At 48.1% G+C, this 22,453-nt stretch overlaps 1 protein-coding gene and 1 pseudogene across 6 annotated transcripts in view; one reads left to right on the plus strand and one right to left on the minus strand.

Moving 5' to 3' along the window:
• The window catches only part of LOC140897626 (tripartite motif-containing protein 10-like), a 144,507-nt pseudogene extending 126,479 nt beyond the window's left edge, over positions 1-18,028 (plus strand).
• BTNL2 (butyrophilin like 2) overlaps positions 1-22,453 on the minus strand; it is a 1,264,829-nt gene that overhangs the window by 883,975 nt on the left and 358,401 nt on the right. The window lies entirely within an intron of this gene.

Here is a 22,453-nt window from a genome sequence, read left to right on the forward strand (position 1 = left end):
GGAAGCAACATCTGGACCAAGGAAAGCCCCAAAAGGCTGGGGCTAATTCTTTATTCGTTTGCAGATGAGCCACTTATCACTTCCCCCACTGCTTGTTTGACCATTTCTAGGGGAAAAGATTCCCCCCTGCCCCTCTCCTACCCCATGGGCTGAGGGAGCTGCTATTTTATCTCTCACCATCCCCCTCCCTTCTCCTACCCTCTGGCTCTCCCTTCTCCAGCCAGTCTCAGCTTGCTCTCATATTCTCCCTCGAGCCTCCCCACAGCCCCTCTCCACACATCCCACCCTTTCCTTCTCTTTATCCCGCCACTGAGAGTTTCCCTCTATTCCAGCTCTGTTCCCCTGAGCCCCAGAATTCTCCCCCACCCCCTGATTTCTGAGTATTCCCTCAGCATCTCTTCAGCAGCCCCACATCTCCATGGCCCCATCCTGCCTGTGCTTCCCTGTTCACCACCCTCCTGCCCCCTCACACATCGCTGTTAACCCCTCAGTGCCCTCTGGCTCTCAGAGCCCCCTGCCCCTCTTCAGCCCCCTTCCGGCCAGCCCCACTCCCCTTCCCCTAGGATCCACCCCCTTCCCCTGCCGAAGCCCCCCTCTCCATGTCTGCCAGCCCCCCCAACCCAGAGCACAGGGAGGGCAGGCGGCATGTGCTCCCCCACCCCGCAGCACAGGGTGGGCAGGTGGTGCGTGCCCCCGCAGGTCCCCAGCACAGGGTGGGTGGCATGCAACCACCACCACCACCACCCCCGGCCACCCCACACACAGGACAGGCCACCTCAGCACCTCCGTTCCCCTCCCTCCCCCAAGCAGCAGGCGGCATGGCCTCAGTGCCTGACGCCCCCCAGCACTGGGCAGCCACAGCTCCGCCAAGTCCTGGCCGCCCTAGCCCCATCCCCAGCATGCTGCTTCCCTGAAGAGGAGTAGCCTGCCTGGGCTGGGGCCAAGAAGGAAGGGCAAGCAGGGCTTTGAGGAGGAGCATGGGCAGGGCCACACAAGGCTATTTGGGTAGGCACAGTCTTCCCCAGCCTATGCAATGCAACACCCATGCGGGTGTTGTCAAGGTTCCTTCCCCACTCTGAACTCTAGGGTACAGTTGTGGGGACCTGCATGAAAGGCCCCCTAAGCTTATTCTTACCAGCTTAGGTTAAAAACTTCCCCAAGGTACAAACTTTGCCTTGTCCTTGAACACTATGCTGCCACCACCAAGCATGTTAAACAAAGAACAGAGAAAGAGCCCACTTGCAGATGTCTTCCCCCCCAGATATCCTCCCAGGCCCTAGACCCCCTTTCCTGGGGAAGGCTTGATAAAAGTCCTCACCAATTTGTACAGGTGAACACAGACCCAAACCCTTGGATCTTAAGAACAATGAAAAAGCAATCGGGTTCTTAAAAGAAGAATTTTTTAATTAAAGAAAAGGTAAAAGAATCACTTCTGTAAAATCAGAATGGTAAATACCTTACAGGTAATCAGATTCAAAACATAGAGAATCCCTCTGGGCAAAACCTTAAGTTACAAAAAGACACAAAAACAGGAATATACATTCCATTCAGCACAGCCTATTTTACCGGCCATTGAACAAAAGGAAATCTAATCCATTTCTAGCTAGATTACTTACTAACTTTTTACAGGAGTTCTGAGCTGCATTCCTGATCTGTTCCCCCCAAAAGCATCACACAGACAGACAGACAGACCCTTTGTCCCCCCCCCCCCCCAGCTTTGAAAGTATCTTGTCTCCTCATTGGTCATGTGCTAGCAAGGTTATCTTAGCTTCTTAACCCTTTACAGGTGAAAGGGATTTGTCTCTGGCCAGGAGGGATTTTATAGTTCTGTATACAGAAGGATGGGTACCCTTGCCTTTATATTTATGACAGGTGTGATCTGACCTCATTGGTTTTATTGAGATCGTTACCATTTAAAACACTATTTCAGTTTATCAATTCATTCTGGCTATAAAATAGCAGCAGCGTGTTCTCATCGCTTTTCCTTACGCTTCTTTAAGGAAATCGGTTTTTGTACCAAACTGATAAACACACTCTTCTCTTGCAGCATGTGCAGAGGTAGATAGAAGCTGGAAAGTGGCAGCAATTTCTACTCCTGTCATGTGGGGAGATTCGAGTCCTCTCTTAAAGAAACGGCCACAGTCCCACTGAGTTGGAAGTGTCTGTACCAGCAGTCTCCAGCTTTCAGGGTCCCAAGTTATCTGACTCCAGCAAAGATTTTGAAGTGCCCCTTCTTCCTGCTCTTCTTGTGGGCTATAATAAATTGAGTGATGAAAACACTAACCACCCAGCCAACAAACCTTTGTTAACAGAGTTAAGGTTTCCCAGTGACAGCTCAGGCCCTGCCACAATCTCAAGTTCATCAAAACGCTTTCTACTGAAAACCAGGAAATAGAGAGTTAAGGTCCATGCCAGTGCAACCTTCACCCTGCCCGCTGGAGTTGGGAATAGTCACTGAGAATTATCTGCATGCACCCCAGCTGCATTCAATGTGTTAGGTGTAGCAGTACTGAATGGTGAAGAAATCAGTTGGAGTAACTTAAGTGAGCTGTGTCAGGGATCCTTCCCCACTCTGAACTCTAGGGTACAGATGTGGGGACCCACACGAAAGACCCCCTAAGCTTATTTCTACCAGCTTAGGTTAAAACCTGGTACGCTGCCACCTCCCAGCGATTTAACAAAGAATCAGGGAAGAGACCACTTGGAGACGTCTTCCCCCAAAATATCCCCCCAAGCCCTACACACACCCTTTCCTGGGGAGGCTTGAGAATAACATCCTAACCAATTGGTTACAAAATGATCAAAGACCCAAACCCCTGGGTCTTGGAACAATGGAAACATCAGTCAGGTTCTTAAAAGAAGGATTTTATTAAAAAAAAAAAAAGAAAGGTAAAAATCATCTCTGTAAAATCAGGATGGAAAGTACTTTACAGGGTATTCAGATTCAAAACACAGAGGATCCCCCTCTGGGCAAAACCTTAAAGTTATGGAAAACAGGAATAAACCTCCCTCTTAACGCAGGGAAAATTCATATAAAACAAAAGATAAACTAATCCGCCTTGCATGGCTTATCTATACTGGTTGCAATATTGGAGACTTGGATTAGGATGGGTTGGAGAAGATGGATTTCTGTCTGGCCTCTCTCAGTCCCAAGAGAGAACAACACATAAACTAAAAGCGCAAACAAAAGCCTTCCCCCAAGATTTGAAAGTATCTTGTCCCCTTATTGGTCCTTTGGGTCAGGTGCCAGCCAGGTTAGCTGAGCTTCTTAACCCTTTACAGGTAACAGGATGTTGCCTCTGGCCAGGAGGGATTTTATAGTATTGGAAACAGGAAGGTGGTTACCCTTCCCTTTATATTTATGACAAGCTGTGATTGTGATATGCGGAGAGCTGGGGATTAGTTTGAGGAGCGTCTCAGAGCTGTGACTGTGATGTGAGATCTGGGTTTGAAGCCCCCATGTCTGTTATCAAAGGACAGAGCTGCACATGTACCTTGAGGGATCCAGTATGCATCATTCCAGCACTGAGTTAGGGAGGTTCAGTCAGCAGCAGGACCCAGGGGATCTTCTTGCCATGGGGCTTGTCAGCAGGGTGGTGGGAGAGGAGAGCTGTCTGTGTGTTGAATGAGAAGTGAAAGTACAGTGTTGAATGCAATCTTGTGAGAAAGGGTTGTAAAAGGGCAGGAAGGATTATAAAATTCGACACACATGGGAACAGACTCAGTGTTTGAGCATAGAACAGACGTAGGTAGCTCCTGGCCAGTAAAGCTCACCAAAATCAAGTTGTACTTTAGCAAGAAGAAAGTGTTTGAGTCTGTGTTACAGTTGTCATGTGCCCTATTCCCTGAGTGCTCTGCACCATCTGCAAAGGCAGAGTGCCAGCGTGCAGGATGGGGGTTCTGGGTCATCCTGCAAAGAGGGCAGAGCTGAGGCTGTGTTGCCATTTACATTAACTCTTTATTTCCTGGTTTTCAGAAATTTTAGTTTTGATGAACTTGAACTTTTGATGTCAATGAGCAACCCGAACTCTCCTTTAACAAAGTTGTGGGGTTCTTTGTTTGCCTGGGGGTTTTGCTTGTTTGTTTGTTTTGCTATTTAATTTCCTAGTATTTTAAATGGAAAGAGACTTGTTGTAAGAGTTAATGATCACTTAGACATTTGTAGTTCTCATCTACATTTTACAGCTGATACAATACTGTGACAAGAAAATAACAGAAAGACCTACGGAGAATTTGGGGTTGACAGCCCACCCGTGCCAAGCCCCCCCCAACTTCCTCTGCCACTTACCCCCATATCACCACTGACATTTCTTCAGACGAAACAATAAATAATTATAATTATAAAGAAACTTTGGTGGAGGTGAATGTTACCCACAGGTTTACATTTCAGTCTGAGATTTGTGTCCAGGGTGGATAGAATCTATGAATTTCATGAAATACTGTGTTTTTATTTCATTTTGTTGTCATTCTGTTTTGTGTTTTGGAACAAGCTGTATCTCAGGAATATCTTGATCCAATGACCCTAAATTTGAATCACTAACCCTACTCTGCTCTCCCATCTGGGTGAAATTAGTGAGTGAAATTTTAATCATGTGTAATGTATATAAAGAAACAAATACTAGCTAAAAGGCAGATAAGGTTACTCATGTGCAGTTTCCCACCACAGCCCCAATCTTTAAAAGCAAGGTGTGATAGAGCTTTCAATGGCCAGATGAACTAGTGGCTAGTTTGTTGCTCAAAGGGGATTTAGGGGGATCTGGGTCACACACCCCCTCCATCAGGTCCCAGCCCAGGGCCCTGTGTGGTTCAACCCCTAAACAGGGGAGATGAGTCTCTCTCTCCCTGTCGGAGGGGCAGGGGGGGCCTTCAAAACCAGTTTCCTCAGGCTGCTTCCTTCTAAAGTCTCTTTAGTTTGGGGCACAGCCCCACTAGTCCAGTTGCCCCACAGTTGGGGCTTATCTGCAGGCTCCCCTTGGCTTACTTGCCTCCAGTGGCTGCGTTGGCTGGCAAGTCGCTACTCCGTCCCTTCAGGCAGGCAAACAGGGAGCTCCTGCCCCCTCACCAGTCATCCCCTGGCTGAGCTGGCTCCCTTCTTTTCTCCTCCCTCCAGGCCTGGCATTGGCTGCAGGTATAACGGGGCAGGGCTAGCTGAACCCAAAGGTTTTCTTTGATCCCTGCTGTGACAGTCGGCACTTTCTCTTCTCCTTCATAGAAGGAAATATAGATTTAAAGAGAATACCTACCCCATTCCTGGCTACACACTTCTAAAATCATTCACTGGCAATAGGACACTGCCCCATCCCAGGTAAGTACCTTTGACAGAAGAGTTCTACACACGACACTGAGTGCGTTCATCTCACTCACAATGTAAAGCAATGTAAAGCTGTCTCTGTTAATGAGGTTTCATTTCCTTGGTGTTCCTGATGTCATAAACCTGGTAGGGTTAACAGTCACCTACAGAGCCTTCGGTTTGATATGGAAACCCCCACCCCACCCCAAGCACTCTCAAAATGAAACCTCCCAAAATCATTTCTGTTTCTTCAGGAAAAGATTCAGGCCCATTTGGAGATTCTGAAGGAAGAGAGAGAAAAGCTTCTGAGATTTAAAGTGACTGGAGAGGTTTAAAGCCTGGAGTATCTGGTAGGTGCCCATTGTTATTAACTTGCAGGGACTTGCAGTGGGCCATCTGTTAGGAAGCTGGTCTCGGGACCCCCCACCCATGGCTTCTCCCAGCAGCCTGGGCTCCCTGGGCCTCTTTTACCCTGGCCGGGCTCCAGCTTCCAGCCTGGCTGGGAGGCTGGACCTCGGGGAGAAGAGGAGCGGTAGATGGCTGGGTCTGTGGTGAAAAGTGGATGGGCCAGGCCCCTTGGCTTCCCTTTGCGGGTGCACCTGGTAGGACATCTGTTTGTAGGCAGCTTCCTCCATGGACTTGGGGAATGTGGGCTTTGTGTTTCTTCATGGGCATGGATGTCTGTGTTAGAGTCCTATGTCTTCGCACACATACACACACCGGCCCTGAGAAATCCTCTCTCAGGAGCAGGACCACATCATATTCTGTAGAATCTAAGCTTCCATTCCAATTAATGAGTTAATTTCTAGCCCTTGTGTCTTTCACAAAACTCCTCCCAAGGTGAGCAGACTATGTCTCGTGCAGTGCTATCTGCCTGAGTCTGCAGACATTTCTTGCATTGTTAATTATTTCTCTCCCCTCGCATCTCTGTTAATGTAGTGCTCAGTCCTGCTGGCTGCTGCTCTGGGTCTGGCTTAACACAGTGTGCTGACTATGTCAGACATAGAAACATACCATGAAAAAATGTTAGGGACAAATGGGAAAGTGGTAGAAAATCCTCTCCCTAGTAACGACAGGGTATAATCATGTGTTAGACATCACAGAATTTTCAAAGAAATTCTCCCTCCTGCAGAATCAGCACTCCATGAACGGACCCTAGACTCTCTCTCTAACCCTTACCTTTCCTTTCTTTTAAAAAAAATAGATACAGACACAAAACAAGAGGCAGAAGGTTGTATCTGAATTTCAGCAACTGCGGCAGTTTCTAGAAGAAGAAGAGCACCTCCTGCTGGCCCAGCTGGAAAATCTGGAAAAGGCGATTGTGAAGATACAGAATGACAATGTCATTAAAATGTCTGAGGAGATTTCCCGTCTCAGCAACTTGATCAGTGATCTGGAGGGGAAGTGTCAGAAGCCAGCAAGTGAATTCCTGCGGGTGAGACTGAGTTATAAACATCCCTGATCCAAACACAGGGATAGGACAGCTCCTGAATCATGGGCACTGGAGACCAGCAGTCAGAGGTCACAGTGTAATTCAGTGTGTGCATTCCTGAAATGTGAATTATTGTTTCTCTTTGAAGAATTACAGACTCATTTATATTAGAGATGACATTAACTCAGCAAATCCATGGCCCTAGGGCCAAGGCAGGGCCTCTTTTACCCATATCTGCAAAATCCCTTCTCTGGGATCCCCAGTGGGCGGCATTTGGGACTAAAATTGTTTTTCTGTCTCTTTCCTCTCTAGGATGTCAGAAGCACCTTGAGCAGGTATGTGGCTCTATTTCACTTCCCCTCATTCTTCACGATGCTGTGAAAGGGCTTGGAGAGTGTATCGACTCTACATTTCATAAAAATATAAGAATGGCCATACTAGGTCAGACCAGTATCCTGTCTTCCAACAGCAGCCAATGCCAGGTGCCCCAGAGGGAATGAACAGAACAGGTTATCGTCAAGTGATCCATCCCCTGTCACCATTCCCAGCATCTGCCAAACACAGGCTAGGAACACCAAGCTGGTTTATAGCCACTGATGGACGTATGCTCCATGAACTTATCTAGTTCTTTTTTTAACCCTGTTTGTGTCTTGGCCTTCACAACATCCTCTGGCAAAGAGTTCCACAGGTTGACTGTGCGTTGTGTGAAGAAATACTTCCTTTTGTTTGTTTTAAAACTGCTGTCTATTAATTTCATTTGGTGACCCCCTAGTTCTTGCATTATGAGAAGGAGTAAATAACACTTTCTTATTTACTCTCTCCACACCAGTCATGATTTTAAAGACCTCTATCATAGCCCCCCTCTTAGCCGTCTGTTTTCTAAGATGAAATGTCCCAGTCTTATTAATCTCTCCTCATATGGAAGCTGTTCCATAACCAGTATCATTTTTGTAGTGCTTTTCTGAACCTTTTTTGAGATGGGGTGACCAGGTCTGCATGCAATTTTCAAGATTTTGCATGGATTTATATAGACGCAATGTGATATTTTCTGTTGTATTATCTATCTCTTTCTTAATGATTCCCAACATAGTTAGCTTTTTTGACTATCACTGCACATCGAGGGGATATTTTCAGAGAACTATCCACAATGACTTCAGGATCTCCTTTTTGAGTGATAGCAGCTAATTTAGACCCCCTCATTTTATAACTATAGATGGGATTATGTTTTCCAATATGTATTACTCTGCATTTATCAGTATTGAATTTCATCTGCCAAATTTTTTACCCAGTCACCCAGTTTTGTGAGATCCCTTTGTAACTCTTCACAGTCTGCTTTGTACTTAACTATCTTGAGTAGTTTTGCATTATCTGCAAATTTTGCCACCTCACTGTTTACCCCAGATCATTTATGTATATGTTGAATAGGACTGATCCCAGTACAGACCCCTGGGGAACACCACTATTTATCTCTCTCCATTCTAAAAACTGATAATTTGTTCCTACCCTTTGTTTCCTATCTTTTAATCAGTTACTAATCCATGAGAGGACCTTCCGTCTTATCCCATGACAGCTTACTTTGCTTAAGAGCCTGTGGTGAGGGATCTTATTAAAGGCTTTCTGAAAATCTAAGTACACTATATCCACTGGATCCCCCTTATCCACATGTTTGTTGACCCCCTCAAAGAATTTTAGTAGATTGGTGGTGCATGATTTCCCTTTACAAAAACCATGTTGACTCTTCCCCAACAAATCATGTTCATCTTTGTATCTGATAATGCTGTTCTTTACTATAGTTCCCCAGGGCACTGCAGCAAAATATATGGGGCAAGGTCACGTTCAGAATGTAATTCCCATTTATGCATTTAATCCTCACCCTTTAACACAGGACTCTTGAATTATCTATTCAGTGGGAAAGATTGGCCTACAGTATTTCCTAGAGATGTTACATCCCTGGGGAATTGGCTGCCTCAGAACCCCGAGGATCAATATGGGCCTTTCAGCTCAAGGCACTGGTTACAATCATGCCCTGGACAGCAGGAATCAAGAGTCTTTACCACCTCAGGACTGTTTGGAGACCTGTGTGGAAGGAACTGGTGGGGGCGGGGGCCCCTGAGGTTTCAATCTAGTTCCTGAAAGAACAATCTGATAACACTGTGCGCATGAAATATGGGAACATACTAGTATTAGTGCATGGAGGCGAAGGAGTGAATTGGTCATGAAAACATGATTCCCCTTTGATGTACAGATCTGCTCTGTCCAGGCCAGAGATGAAGAATATTAATGGGGCCTTTAGGGAAAGGTTGCACTGCCATGGCCAGTGCTGTGCCTGCTCTGAGACTGGGAGAAGTGGAGGAATTCTAACTCCAGGCCCATAAGAGCAGCAACTTCCACTAGCAAGGAATTATAATGAGTCACTAAAAGAAACATAATATCATGAAATTCTTCCTCTCCAGGTGCGAGAAGGGGAAGTTCCTCCAGCCAGTGGAGATTTCTCCTGAGCTGGAAAAGAGACTCAGTGATTTCTCCCAGCGAAATATTGCTCTAATGGAGATTCTGTGGAAGTTCAAAGGTACTGAGAAGGGATCTAGGAAAGGAAACCAGGGTGTGTCTCTGGGACTATGGGTGGAGATGGGCTCTGGGCAACTGATTCAATTAGATTATGTACCTATTTAATAACAAGTAGAAAGCAGACAAACTGAGCTGATGAAGTAAGGGCCCAGGTGCCAGGATCTTTCACATTGTTTCACTCTGTGAACTTTGGTACAATCATTAAGGTAAAAATGTACAAAATTTGGGGTACCTCAGTTTCTCTCTTCCAACTACAGAACTACGGGGCATGTGCTCCAGAGCTTTTTAGCAGCCCCACATGCAGCTGGAGTCCGTAGGATCTGCAGGTGCCCATTACCAAGGAACTCCGGGCCCCAGGTGCCTAAGGCCTTGTCTATCTACACTACAGAGTTTTGTCGATTCCAGTTACGCCAACAAACAGCCACTACTATAATTAAACCACTGTTGCATGTCCACACTGTGCTCCTTGTGTCGGCAAAGCACATCCACAATAGTAGCTTTGCATTGACACAGACAGCTCTGGGTAGCTATCCCACTGTGCCACTGGTCAGAAGGTGCTTTGTGAAGGGTTTGCAATGCCTCATGCAGGCAGGTAGAGAGTCACATGATGAAGGTTTCTCAATCTCATTGTTCCATGGGCATCCTACTGTATGGCCAGCTATTTTTCAACTGCCCTGGCAACCTGCACCCCAGCCATCACTGTCAGAAAGCATGGATACTACGCTGCTGTTCAGGATTGTGCTGTGCTGTGTATTGTGCTTGTATTGAACACAAGGCTATAGGGGGAACCCAATGGGGGGCTATTTGGCTGGAGGATGCCTTGAAGGAGCATTTTAACACTGAGCCACAGTAACGTGTGTTGCTGTAGTGTGCTGAACCTGGCATTGTTTCTTTGCACTGTGCTATGAACCTTGTAATGATTTCTGTGTGTGCCTGAAAAGTTACACATCTTAGATCCCTTTTTAGAGTAACGCTTGATAATATGACCAAACTGACACTGCTGAACAGTAATTAGGGTTACCATACGTCCGTATTTTCCCGGACATGTCCAGCTTTTTGGTTCTTAAATCACCATCTGGGAGGAATTTTTAAATATCTAAAAACGTCTGGGATTTTGCCACATCGGTTGGGACGTCCTTTGTCCCGATATTGGGGACCGCTCACCTCACCACACACACCAAAGTCCCGGGGCTGGTGGCGCTTCCTGGGGCAGCTCCCGGCACCTGCCCGCTGGCAGGAGCCTGCAGTGTGGGCGGCCCCTAGGCACAGAGGCAGAGGTGGTCTCCGCGTGCTGCCTCCTGCCCAATCAGAGCTGCGGGGGCAGGGCCTGCAGGTGCCGGCAGCGGGCAGCGAGCCCTCCGCCCCCGCCCTGACCCGACCTGACCCGAACCTAGGAGCCAGAGGGACCTTCCGGATGCTTCCTGGGAGCCGCCCCAGGTAAGCACCGCTGGGACTCCCCACCTCGCCCCCCGGAAGGTGCCTCTGGCTCTTAGGGTCGGGTCGAGTCAGGGGTGGGGGGGGAGGGCTCTCTGCGTGCTGCCGGCACCTGTAAGCCCCACTCCATGGCTACGGCAGCTCCCATTGGTGCTTTTCTTTGGTGCTGGCCAATGGGAGCCACGGAGCTCACGCTTGTGGCGGGCGCAGCCCGTGGAGCCCCCTTGGCTGCCCCTGATCCTAGGAGCCAGAGCGACCTGCGGCAGGAGGGGTGAGTAGGCGAGTGGGGCATGGTGGTGAAGAGGCGAGCGGCGAGGGAGCCAGTGGCTGGCTGGTGGGTGGGTGAGGAGGCAAGTGGCAGGCGGGGAGGGTGAAGAGGCGAGCGGCGAGCCAGCGGTGGGCAGTGAAGAGGCGAGCGGCGAGGGAGCCAGGAGCGGGCGGGGTCCAATGGGGCAGAAAGGGGGCAGAGTTGGGGACTTTGGGGAAGGGGTTGGAATGGGGGCGGGGAAGAGGTGGAGTTGGGGCGGGGGCAGGTGGGGCAAGCAAATACCCCCTCCCCCCCCCCCAATGTAGTGTCCTCTTTTTTGAATATTCAAATATGGTAACCCTAACAGTAATACGAGAAGCCCACAGAAGTGTGTGTTTGTGTGGGGGAAGCATGTGTGACAGCATGTGGGGGGGTTGTGCATGAGAGAGAGAGAGAATGTGTTGGCGGAGCGTGTGAGAGACTGTGTGTGTGGGGAGTGTGTATGTGAGAAAGAGAGACAAATTGTGTATGGGGGACTTCCTGGGGCTTTGAAAGGGGAGGGACACATGTCTACATAGCTGGATGAATGGCAGCAGATTTCCAAACAGTGAGCAGAGCGGTTACGGTGGGCATCCTGAGATACCTTCCGGAGGCCAGTTACAGCAACGTAACAAACACAGTGTCTACACTGACACTTTGTTGATCTAATTTTGCTGCAAAAATCTCTATGCCTCCCATTGAGGTGGTTATATGTTGTCAGTAAAGCAGGAGAGTTTTGTCACCAAGAGGTGCATTGTAGTGTGTACACCTCCACTGTTTTGTCAATGAAAGCTGCCTTTTGCCGACAAAACAGTGTAGACAAGGCCTAAAGGTCGGCACCCAAAACGTAAACCCTCAATTTAAGGCCACTTTTGAAATGTGGACCCAGCTCACCATTGTGCTCTGGCCCCGTGTGGCAGCTTGTGTGGGCCAAAGGGGCTGTAGGGAAGGTGTAAACCCAGGGGAATCCTCGCAGCACAGGAGCCTCTTGTGCCTCCAGCTCCTCCACAGCAGCTGCAGGCTCAAGGAGTGTTCCCGGGAAAGCAGGGAATAGAGTGGAGTTGTTGAGGGCTGGGCAGAGGAGGAAGGGGTGGAGCAGGAATAATGGGGTGTGGCCAGGGTAAAGCTGTGCCTTTGACACTGCCTCCGGGAGAAGTCATCTAGGGGCCACTGGACCAGAGGTGCAACTCAGGCTGGACCTCCGGACTTCCGCAGCCTGTGCCAATGTCTGCACTGACCCCAGCAGCTACTGAATAGGAGAACCACAAACTGCTTCCCCCATCCTTTTACCAGTGCAGGGGTGAATGAGGCCCATTGAGCCAATTCTCTCCCTGACTCAGTTTCCACATTTATGAAATAATTTTAAGATTATTTGTATTTCAGTCTATGCAGAATGAAAGCCCCATTGTGCTGAGCTCTGTACATATACTGAGCTCTGTACATATACTGAGACCCAAAGAGCTCACAATTCAGGCTCCTCATCCTGAAAAGTCTCAGCATCCCACTGATGTGAAAGAGGCCAATGTTTGTAAAGTTACATTAATGCTAAAATCTTTGCAGGATCTGGCCTGGCTCATGACAAAATGTAAAAGGAGAATGAGAAATCAGCTGGGTTTGGAGGATGAGGGAACAGAAAATCTGTCTTCCACATAGTGTCTCTTTGAGTGGTTCTGAGGCTTCATGGATATTGGTTCTGTTGATTTGAGACGCTTGAATGAAAGAAAATAGGATGATTCATATTAGCCTTTGTTAAAAATCTGGGTGTGTCTCTGTCTCTCTTCAACTGTTTTTCTCTCATAATTAAAATACAATTATGTCAATTAAGAGTGAGGATGTCACAAATATGACAGCATGAAATATCATCTGTCTTATCCTTTCCCCCTCCAGACATTCTGTCATCTGAACTGGAGACAATAAGAGGGAAATCCTTAGGATCACACAGACCAGGTGAGACTTCAGGTGGAGATTATCATTAAATAAAGAGGAAAATCCCATGAAAACATTTTCATGAACTTCTAGATAAATGTACAAACCAAACCAACACTGACCATGACACCCCCCCCTAAAAATAAAAATAAAAACAAAAACATGAAATACTAAAAGAAAAGGAGTACTTGTGGCACCTGTGGCTCACGAAAGCTTATGCTCAAATAAATTGGTTAGTCTCTAAGGTGCCACAAGTCCTCCTTTTCTTTTTGCAAATACAGACTAACACGGCTGCTACTCTGAAACATGAAATACTAAGAAATCCCAAGCCGAAATCACACAAACAATCCTGATACCATCCTTAGTGTTGAGTCCCTGCACCCACTGACGAACAGAAACACTCTCCCTGACCAAGAAACACTCTGAGGCTAGGCCTACATAGCAATGTAAGCGTAAGGGATTTGAGTCAGCTGACCTCTTGTCAGGGAATCCTGGGCTTGAGCATCAACACTGCATTTTAACTCTAGGTTAAGAATTTTCTGCACTGGGGGGAAACTCGACTGCCAATCCTGTTTCCTAACTGTGGTGGTGCTATTGATGGGACGCGGGTGCCCGTAAGGAGCACGTGAGTACATACGCCGCGTAATTAGCTCATTTGGTGGCTGTCTCCATTTGAGAGGGCATTATACTGAATTACTGTCTAGTCGGATAACTGGGTTCTCCAGCTCTAGGCTCAGTCACATTGGCAAAAACATGCCCCTGGTGCCTGTCCTAAGGATAATGAGGACATCAGTCTCCAGGGTGTCAAACTATTACAGTGAAACTTTGTAATTCTTAATTTTTCAAATACGATGATCAATGATCAAGTTTTTGCTTGCTTGCTTGATTTTTTCAGTTTGTTTTGAAGTTTGACATAAAATGAAGGTGTCAGAGGGAAGACACACACACATTCCAGTCTGGCTGCTGCTTGCTGCAAAGTGGCAAAATCCATCCCCAAGGCTTGGGATGCAGTGTGCTCCAGCAACCCTGGGGAATCCCTTATCCCTGCCATCACCACACCCCCAGACCTCTGGGATGCTGCGGAGAAGTTTTGGTGCTGGCTCCCACTGACCACCCTAACAGTGCATGCTGCCCAGGTGACCCTGCACCTGCAGCCCAAGAGAGGGCAGGAGGGCCTGGAGTAAGGGCCAGTGAGCAGAGCAGGGACCATAGCAGCTGCCCTGCAGGGAGAAGAAGTGGCAGAGCTCTCGGCTCAGTATGGCTGAGGGAAGGATGACCCACCTCCTAACTTTGCTCCCTGCTCCAGGCAAGCTCCGTGCACCACCATGGAGGAGAAACTTCCACCACCACTGTGGGAGGAGCAGGAAGGGGGACCTCTCGGCCAGGTAGTAATGCTGTGTCTGGCATGCTGTGCTGGCTGCCTGTAGCACTGCTCCTCTGCCTCCAGGAACTATAGGATACACCCAGAAGACTTCCACACCCAAGTCAAGCCACGGATGCATGCACATAGGAAACCAATAGGGCTTGGACCCTGGGTTCCAGTTTAACATGGGCTCTGACCCTCCAGACCTGCAGGGTCCTGGGACTCTGGATCAGAGCCCTAGATTAGCATATTTGCAGTGTGGATGCAATGAGGGTTTGGCTTGAGCCCAGGCTCAGACCCTGGCTTAAACTGCTGTGTAGATACACTCTCCCTCACCAATCATTAATGCTGACCCTGGCATTTCCATACATGTCCGTAAGCCCTTTAAATATTAAATTCAAAGGGTTGCCACATTTTTTTCTTTTCCCCTATGTGAGAGGCTCGCTCCGATTGCTCTTCACCAGCATCCCATCTTTCTCTTCAGCTGGGCTGGGCTGAGATCTCCCATTTGAGTTGCTCTCTTTCTCCTCTGTTAGAGATATGGTCCTTCTGTGATGTTGCCACATCCTTCCTGCTCTCTGGGCTGGAGAAGGGGCCACTCTCTGGCCTGAGTGGATCATCCCCAATACCCATCCCCTTCTCTTCTCCCAGGCCAGGGAGAGAAGGACAGGCTCAGTATAGAGCTTCCCCCAGGTTTATATCTATTACCTTCCTCCTCTAACTCCCCTCCCTGCAACTTCAGGTTCTCACCTTCCTCTCTAACCCTCAGAGGAGAAGCTCCAGCAGGAAAAGCAGGGAGATGCTATTTGCATGTACTGGGACATGGTGGATCTACGCCTTCCCAAAGCTAAAGGCCCGTCCCCTCAACTAAGGGGGAGAAACCATGAAGCCCAGGGAACAATGGAGTATTTGGGACAATGAAAGAGAAACCAGGACAAGGAGAGAGGTCAGAAGTTAAAAATGAGGGAGCCAGAAGGGGACACCAAGCAGAGAACCCCAGAGAGCATCTGTTGCTCCTCAAAGGTGTCTAAGGAGTCAGTGAACACTGCCCAGGGGAACTGTGCCTGGAGACATGATTTTAAAAGGGAATGGATATACATGCCACAGTCTCAGAGCACTTCTTCCTCCCTCCAGATTTGTCCTCCTGCAGTGATGTGTGGCCATCTTGGCCATCACCAGGAGGAGATTAATAAGGAGGTCTTGCCACTTTCTGAAGTCACAAATGGGGTGTGTATACATCAGGAGGTGCAGGGAATATTGCAGCCAGAACTTTAGTAAGAGGTTCAAAAAGAGCTGGAAAAGGGGCTGCAAGCTGACACACCACCTAATATCCCCAGTGGGCTGTGGAACAAAAGTGGAGTACAGGCAGGCCCACCACAGTTCCTCATTTTCTCTCCTGTCGGTCCCACCATTTGGAGTCAGGATGGAACACAAAGGCAAGGAAGTGGATGGTGTGGAGCACAAGCATGTACAGATGTTCTCGGGGACTGGTACAGAGGTGGACCAGCTGGATGTCCTTCAGCCAATACAGGTGGCGTGTCAAAGGTGGCTGGGGAGGCTTGTGGTGCAGAGGTGATGATGAGTTACAGAGGGCCAGCTGTGAGGGATGAGTGGGAAACACCTTCTCACAGGACCTGGTTGAGGAAAGCAAGAGAAGCAAGAGGCTAGGTTGTCCTCACCTTCTGGAACACAAAGGAGGGGACATGTAGGGTGGGCAGCCCCGTGCACTGGCTGAGCACTGTGGGCTCCATCCAGTCACTCTAGTTCTGAGTCTGGTTGTACCATCCAGGGCTATCCTCTGATGCACCAAGGGGGATTCAACCACCTGCACACTAAGGTGTGGAAGAGTAGGGAGATGCAGCTGGGAAGGAGGGGAAAAGCAGCCACCACAGAAAGTCTCAGCAGCCAGGGGGACGAACTGCCAGGGCATCTCTGCTTATTCTCAGGCATTCAGGAGAGAGAAGCAGCTCCCCAGGCTGGTGTTGTAAATCAGAGACGCTGTGCTCTAATCTCTGTGACCCTTTTCCCCTCCAGACTCTTTCCCACCTGAGCTAGAGCAGGGAAGGGAGGATCTCTGGGATCACACATCCAGGGTGAGCTTTGGGGGAGTTTTTCCTTCCATTAACAGAAAATGTCCATGAAAGCAACTCTCCCACACAGCAATAACCAGAGACACTTGCACTGCCCAGCCCTAAAGCCACCTCAATTGTGATCTGAGAATTTGTATTGACATTGACAAGCCTTTCCAATATTACCTTCAAGGTGGTCAGGAGAGAGAGCCTCCTGGTTGCCACACCCTTCCCCATTTCACCTGGGGGACAGACTGTTCCCCATGGCTCTTCTCCTTTGGGCAGGGCTGGACTCTGCCATTGCAGCTGCTCTGTGGGTTGGGGAGATGGTGTCTCTCTAGTGCTGCCACCTGCAGACCTCCCTTCTCTCTGGGCTGGGAAGGGGCTGCCCCACCCATTGCCACCTCCTGCTTCCTGCTCACTGGCCTTGAACTATTGGCTCTTCCCCTGTGCTGCGAATTCATCTCTGCTCCCAGGCCTGGCAGTGGAGGATGCATTTATGGGAGGAGACTCCCTCTGGGGTTCAAAGTTGGTACCTGCCTCCTCAGGACTCTCCTAATTACAAGCTTTTGCTACCTTCCTTGCCAAGTCTCTGTTGCTGGGAATGAACCAGCCCTAGCTGGGGAGCAGGGAGCTGCAGGCTCTATATTCAAATGAGAAAGTACAGAAGTGGATCCCATTACACAGGTTGAGGAACTGCCAAGCAGGGATGTTAGGGAGTGTGAGAAATGGTCCCAGATTCCCCCAGGGCTGAACTCTGATTCTCTCTCTCCCGTAGTGAATGTGATTCTGGATCCAGACACGGCTCATCCCCGACTCATCCTGTCTGAGGATCAGAAAAGTGTGAAATGGGGAGACACCAGGCAACATCTGCCAAACAATCCAGAGAGATTTGACTCCTGGGCCTGTATGCTGGGCTCTGAGGGATTCACTTCAGGGATATATTGCTGGGATGTGGAGGTGGGGGACAGAGGATTCTGGGCTGTGGGAGTGGCAAAAGAGTCTGTGAGGAGGAAGGGAGAAGTCAGCTTTAACCCTGAAGTGGGGATCTGGGCTGTGCAGTAGTTGGGTCTGTTCCAGGCTCTCACCTCCCCTGAAACCATACTACCCATGAGCCAGGTCCCCAGGAGGATCCAGGTTTGTCTGGACTGTGAATGGGGCCAAGTGACATTTTTCGATGCTGATAACAAGGCCCCAATCTTCACTTTCCCACCAGCCTCTGTCCCTGCGGAGAGAATCTACCCCTGGCTCTGGGTGGGGGCAGGATCCGAGCTCAGACTGTGTCCCTGAGACACAGGGGGTGGAATATTGCACTGAGGACCCTGAAATCAGCCTCTCTAGCCTTGGAAACTCCAGTCTTTATGACCCTGGAGGGTCCTTGGGGTCTCATGTCTGGACTGTGAAACCACAGAAAGAAGCAAGTAATCAAGATGGAGAAGCCAATCTCATTGCCCAGGGAGCTATTTAGACTGTTTGTCGCTATCTTCTATGGTCCAGGAGGACTCTGGGGAGCTTCAGTCAGACAGTGTCACTAATACATGGGGGGGAATTAAAAAATGGGCTTCCCTAGCCCCAGTCATGCTAGTCTCTATGACCCTGGAGGACTCCCGTGTACCCAACCCTCTGGTTCCTTATTCCATCTCCTCCCCCTCCATCTCTGCAGCACCAGGAATTTTGGGAGGCGGGGGGGGGGGGGGCGCGAGAGAGAAAGGGAGACCCATTGAAGCTGCAGGAGAAGCAGAGGGTCACTGTGGGGCAGGGAGGGATGTAGGGTTTTGGTGGGAGAAGTAATTGCTGGGCTTGGGGACAGGCAGATGTGGTGGCAGCAGAGATGGAGAATTAATTAATTGGGATTTGGAGTTTAGAGAGAAGCTGGAACCTCTACACCAGCAGGGAGCATTTTGTACAAAACTCTTTAATCAGATCTCATTGGGGCCCCCCAGTGACAGCTCCTGCAACAGGGGCCAAAGTCACATTCCTCTGTAGATATGGGATGTCTCTATTTGTCACACAGACATAGGGGATAGGAAGGGGAAAATTAAAAACCAAGAGACAGACCAGAAACCATTATAGAATCTTCTTTAAAAATCTCTTTTGGGGGGGGGGGGGCAAGCGGTGTGTCAATCTCATGATTTTCTAAGAATTAAGAACATAAGAACGGCCAGACTGGGTCAGACCAAAGGTCCATCTAGCCCAGTATCCTGTCTTACGGCAGTGGCCAATGCCAGGTGCTTCAGAGGGAATGAACACTGGAAGAAGCAGGGACAGAGTGGGTTTAACCAGAGGGAGCAGAGGAAGCAAGAATAAAGGGAGAGTCCTAGAAAAAGGGTGAAAAACAGAAATGGATAGAGTGAAAGGAAAACATTCTTGAGAGGGGAAACACCCAGGGGGAGCAAATGGGGAAGGGGTAAAATTGGGGGACAGAATGGAGACTATGAGAGAAAAATAATCAGTTAACAGTGACTAGAGGAGAATGGAGAAGTCAGAAATAAACCAGGGTGGGTAACAAAAGCTAAAAAAGATTATGAGCAAAAATGGATAGAATGAAAGGAAAGAGAGAAGGAAAGAGAGAGTGTGAGAGAGGGAGAGATGACTTATAAAATGTTACTGAAAGTGAAGCTGTAACTCTTTAATTTCATACATTAATTCATGGACATTTGTGCCATTTTAGTTCCTCAAAAGAACTATGCTTCATTTTTTTGGACATTTTCCCATATGTTCTGGTTACTGAAGATCCTCTCAGCTGCTTTAAAGCCTGACATTTACTTAATGTAAATGAAGCCTACAAAAAGTTCTGTTGGCTTGTTTCCCTTTAATTTCCCAGCTGTGATTTTTGAAGGCCTTCATGAAGGGGCAGGACTAACTCAGAAATTTTAAAAGGCAGCTCCTAAGTACCAGAGGAGCTAGCAAATCAGGGAGTTTTGTGAGGGAGTTTAGAGATGGAAAACGAGAGCCAGATATACCTAACAAACATTCATAGAATCGTAGAAGATTAGGGTTGGAAGAGACCTCAGGAGGTCATCTAATCCAATCCCCTGCTTAAAGCAGGACCAACCCCAACTAAATCATCCCAGACAAGGCTTTGTCAAGCCAGGCCTTAAAAACCTCTAAGGATGGAGATTCCACCACATCCCTAGGTATCCCATTCCAGTGCTTCACCACCCTCCTAGTGAATAGTTTTTCTAATATCCAACCTAGACCTCCCCCACTGCAACTTGAGACATTGCTCCTTGTTCTGTCATCTGCCACCACTCAGAACAGCCTAGCTCCATCCTCTTTGGAACCCCCCTTCAGGTAGTTGAAGGCTGCTATCAAATCCTCCTCCTCACTCTTCTTTTCTGCAGACTAAATAACCCCAGGTCCCCCAGCCTCTCCTCATAAGTCATGGGCCCCAGCCCCCTAATCATTTTTGTTGCCTTCCAATTTCTTCACATCCTTTCTGTAGTGGGGGGGGGGGGCAAAACTGGACGCAATACTCCAGAAGTGGCCTCACTAATGCCAAATAGAGGGGAGTAATCACTTCCCTTGATCTGCTGGCAATGCTCCTACGAATGCAGCCCAATATACCGTTAGCCTTCTACCGTTATATATCAAGGGCACACTGTTGACTCATATCCAGCTTCTCGTTCACTGTAATTCCCAGGTCCTTTTCTGCAGAACTGCCGCTTAGCCAGTCGGTCCCCAGTCTGTAGCGGTGCATGGGATTCTTTGTCCTAAGTGCAGGACTCTGCACTTGTCCATGTTGAACCTCATCGGATTTCTTTTGGCCCAATCCTCCAATTTGTCTAGGTCATTCTGGACCTTATCCCTACTCTCCAGCATATCTACCTCTCCCCCAATCTTAGTGTCATCCACAAACTTGCATGAGCGTGCAATTCATCCCACCATCCATATCATTAATTCTCTAAATGTAGGCCAATAAGCACCCCCCTGCAAAACAAACAAACTAACAAACAACAACAACAAAATCCTGCTGAAGTAAAAATTATTGCTCTGAATGCAGCATCTATGATTACCAGTCTTGTGGGGTGGTGGCATGCGTGGGCATTTGGTGAAAGCAGTTCAAGGTCCTCAGAGACTGAGGGCATGTCTGCACTACAAACGTAAGTCAAACTATTCACATCCACACTACTCTCCTTCTGTCAGTCATGCGCATCCTTACCAGGAGTGCTTCCATCAACTTAAGAGAGGCAGTGGGGTGGGGGCGGGAGGGGAGAAGGACTGAGAGACTGGGCTCCCCACTCCTCCCTGGCAGAATGTTTTTTAAGTACATCAGAAGTAGGAAGACTTCCAAACAATCAGTGAGGCCCCAAGGTAACCGAGGTGCCAAAGGAGCACTTTCAGAAGACAAGGCCATTGCAGAGAAGCAAAATATATTCTTTGCATGGGTTTTCATTGCTGTAGCCCATAAGGTCAGTTTGCTAGCTTGCCATATTGCGTAATATGTTTTCTTTTGGTTTGATTCATATTATTTTGTTATCATATCCTATTATTAATTAATCATAGTATTTTCTGGGGTTTTGTTTATGTGGAATTCCAGTTTATGCTATTCATAAGGGTTATTCATGGTTATTCATAATAGTTGGCTGTAATGCAAATAACCTTCAGGCCTGTATCCTGTACGATTAGCTAGAGTAAGTTAGTATAAGTGTTTGTAAACTTTGGCATAGATAAATGGCATACCAGTTGCCCCCCTTAGCTTTGGGGAACTGAACAAAAAACTTGAATCTGCTAACCTTAAGTCTGGAGCAGACCGGTAACTGCAAGGCACACTGCAGAACATGGAAGTCATGAATTAGGTCAGGGTTAACGGTTTCGGGAATGAGATAATCGATTCGTATGAGTATATGGCATAACATGTTAACCTATAGAGTAAGTGTACCTGCAGATTTATGGGGTTGAGGAATAAGATTTGGGCATGGTAGGTTGGGCCTAGATTCTGACAGCGGGCAGTACCGGGACCCTATAAGATGGCAAACAACCATACAAAGGGGTCACATTTTCCTATCTTCTATCAAGCTATCACCTCAGTTTCACAATATATCCTAGCCACTCAACACTTGAACCTAAGCCCTACCAATTTGGGAAGCCTGGACCATTAGTTCCTCAGACATGCCAGAGACAAGACTGATCCTCTGTCTCCTACTACCAGGTCTTCAGGGATGGGTGTGAATATGCTAGCTTTAGTAGTCTTTTAGAATAGAAATGTTACCACCAGGGGTCATAGAATTGTATTACTTCTTTGTGACTCTGTGTTTTGTAGCATTTATGCTTCTTTCTTTTATTTTAATAAAGATCTTAACAAGTTGGTTTTGTCCTCAGTATAAGTGTCCTTGCCACACACCCGGAGGGTCCTCTCACAATATTGAACTCTCTGTGTTCTCTATCCCTATAGCCTGAACTGGGACAAGAACCTAAATTATCTTCTGATCAGATCAGTGCTGAGCGGTAAACACATTAGCCCATAAAATTCAGGTCAACACTGCAAAGGTGTGGGAGATTCCCACACATCAGCCATTCTTTTTATGTGACAAATCTGAGGACCTGTCCCAGACTGAGGGGTCAATAGAGGTGGTTTTGGGGAAAAAATACAAAAATACAAAAAATATTCAAAACAATGGGATCTAAATTAGCTGTTACCACTCCAGAAAGAGATCTTGGAGTCCTTGTGGCTCCTAATGTGACCCTGAGTTTAAAGGTTCAAAAGCAGAAGGCACATACGAAGAATCCACAGTTTAAATGAGACACACTTATTGCTTGCGGGCCCCGCTGCCTGATTTTGAGATCCTGGCCAGGCTGACGAACGGGGACTTGGCTCGTTCAAGTAGGTGTGAGTTGGATCAGTGTCACGTCTAGGAGTCCCATTTCAAGCCCCCTTCCAATGCAGTCTCTTTTCCCATCACATACACCTCAAGTTTCCTACAGATCCACCGTCTTCCCATGTAGCACCGTGAGCTGCTGACCCCTTTCTCGTCGTTCAGATACGCGCAGTCACCTCCTCCTCTTATCTGAAACCTGCAACACAGAAGCCAGGGAGCTGCAGTCAGGCAGAGGCCAGGCATTTCTCATCAGTCCCAGCCAGGGG

This window comes from Lepidochelys kempii, chromosome 14 (assembly GCF_965140285.1).
Source record: "Lepidochelys kempii isolate rLepKem1 chromosome 14, rLepKem1.hap1, whole genome shotgun sequence".
NCBI classification, from domain to species: domain Eukaryota; kingdom Metazoa; phylum Chordata; order Testudines; family Cheloniidae; genus Lepidochelys; species Lepidochelys kempii.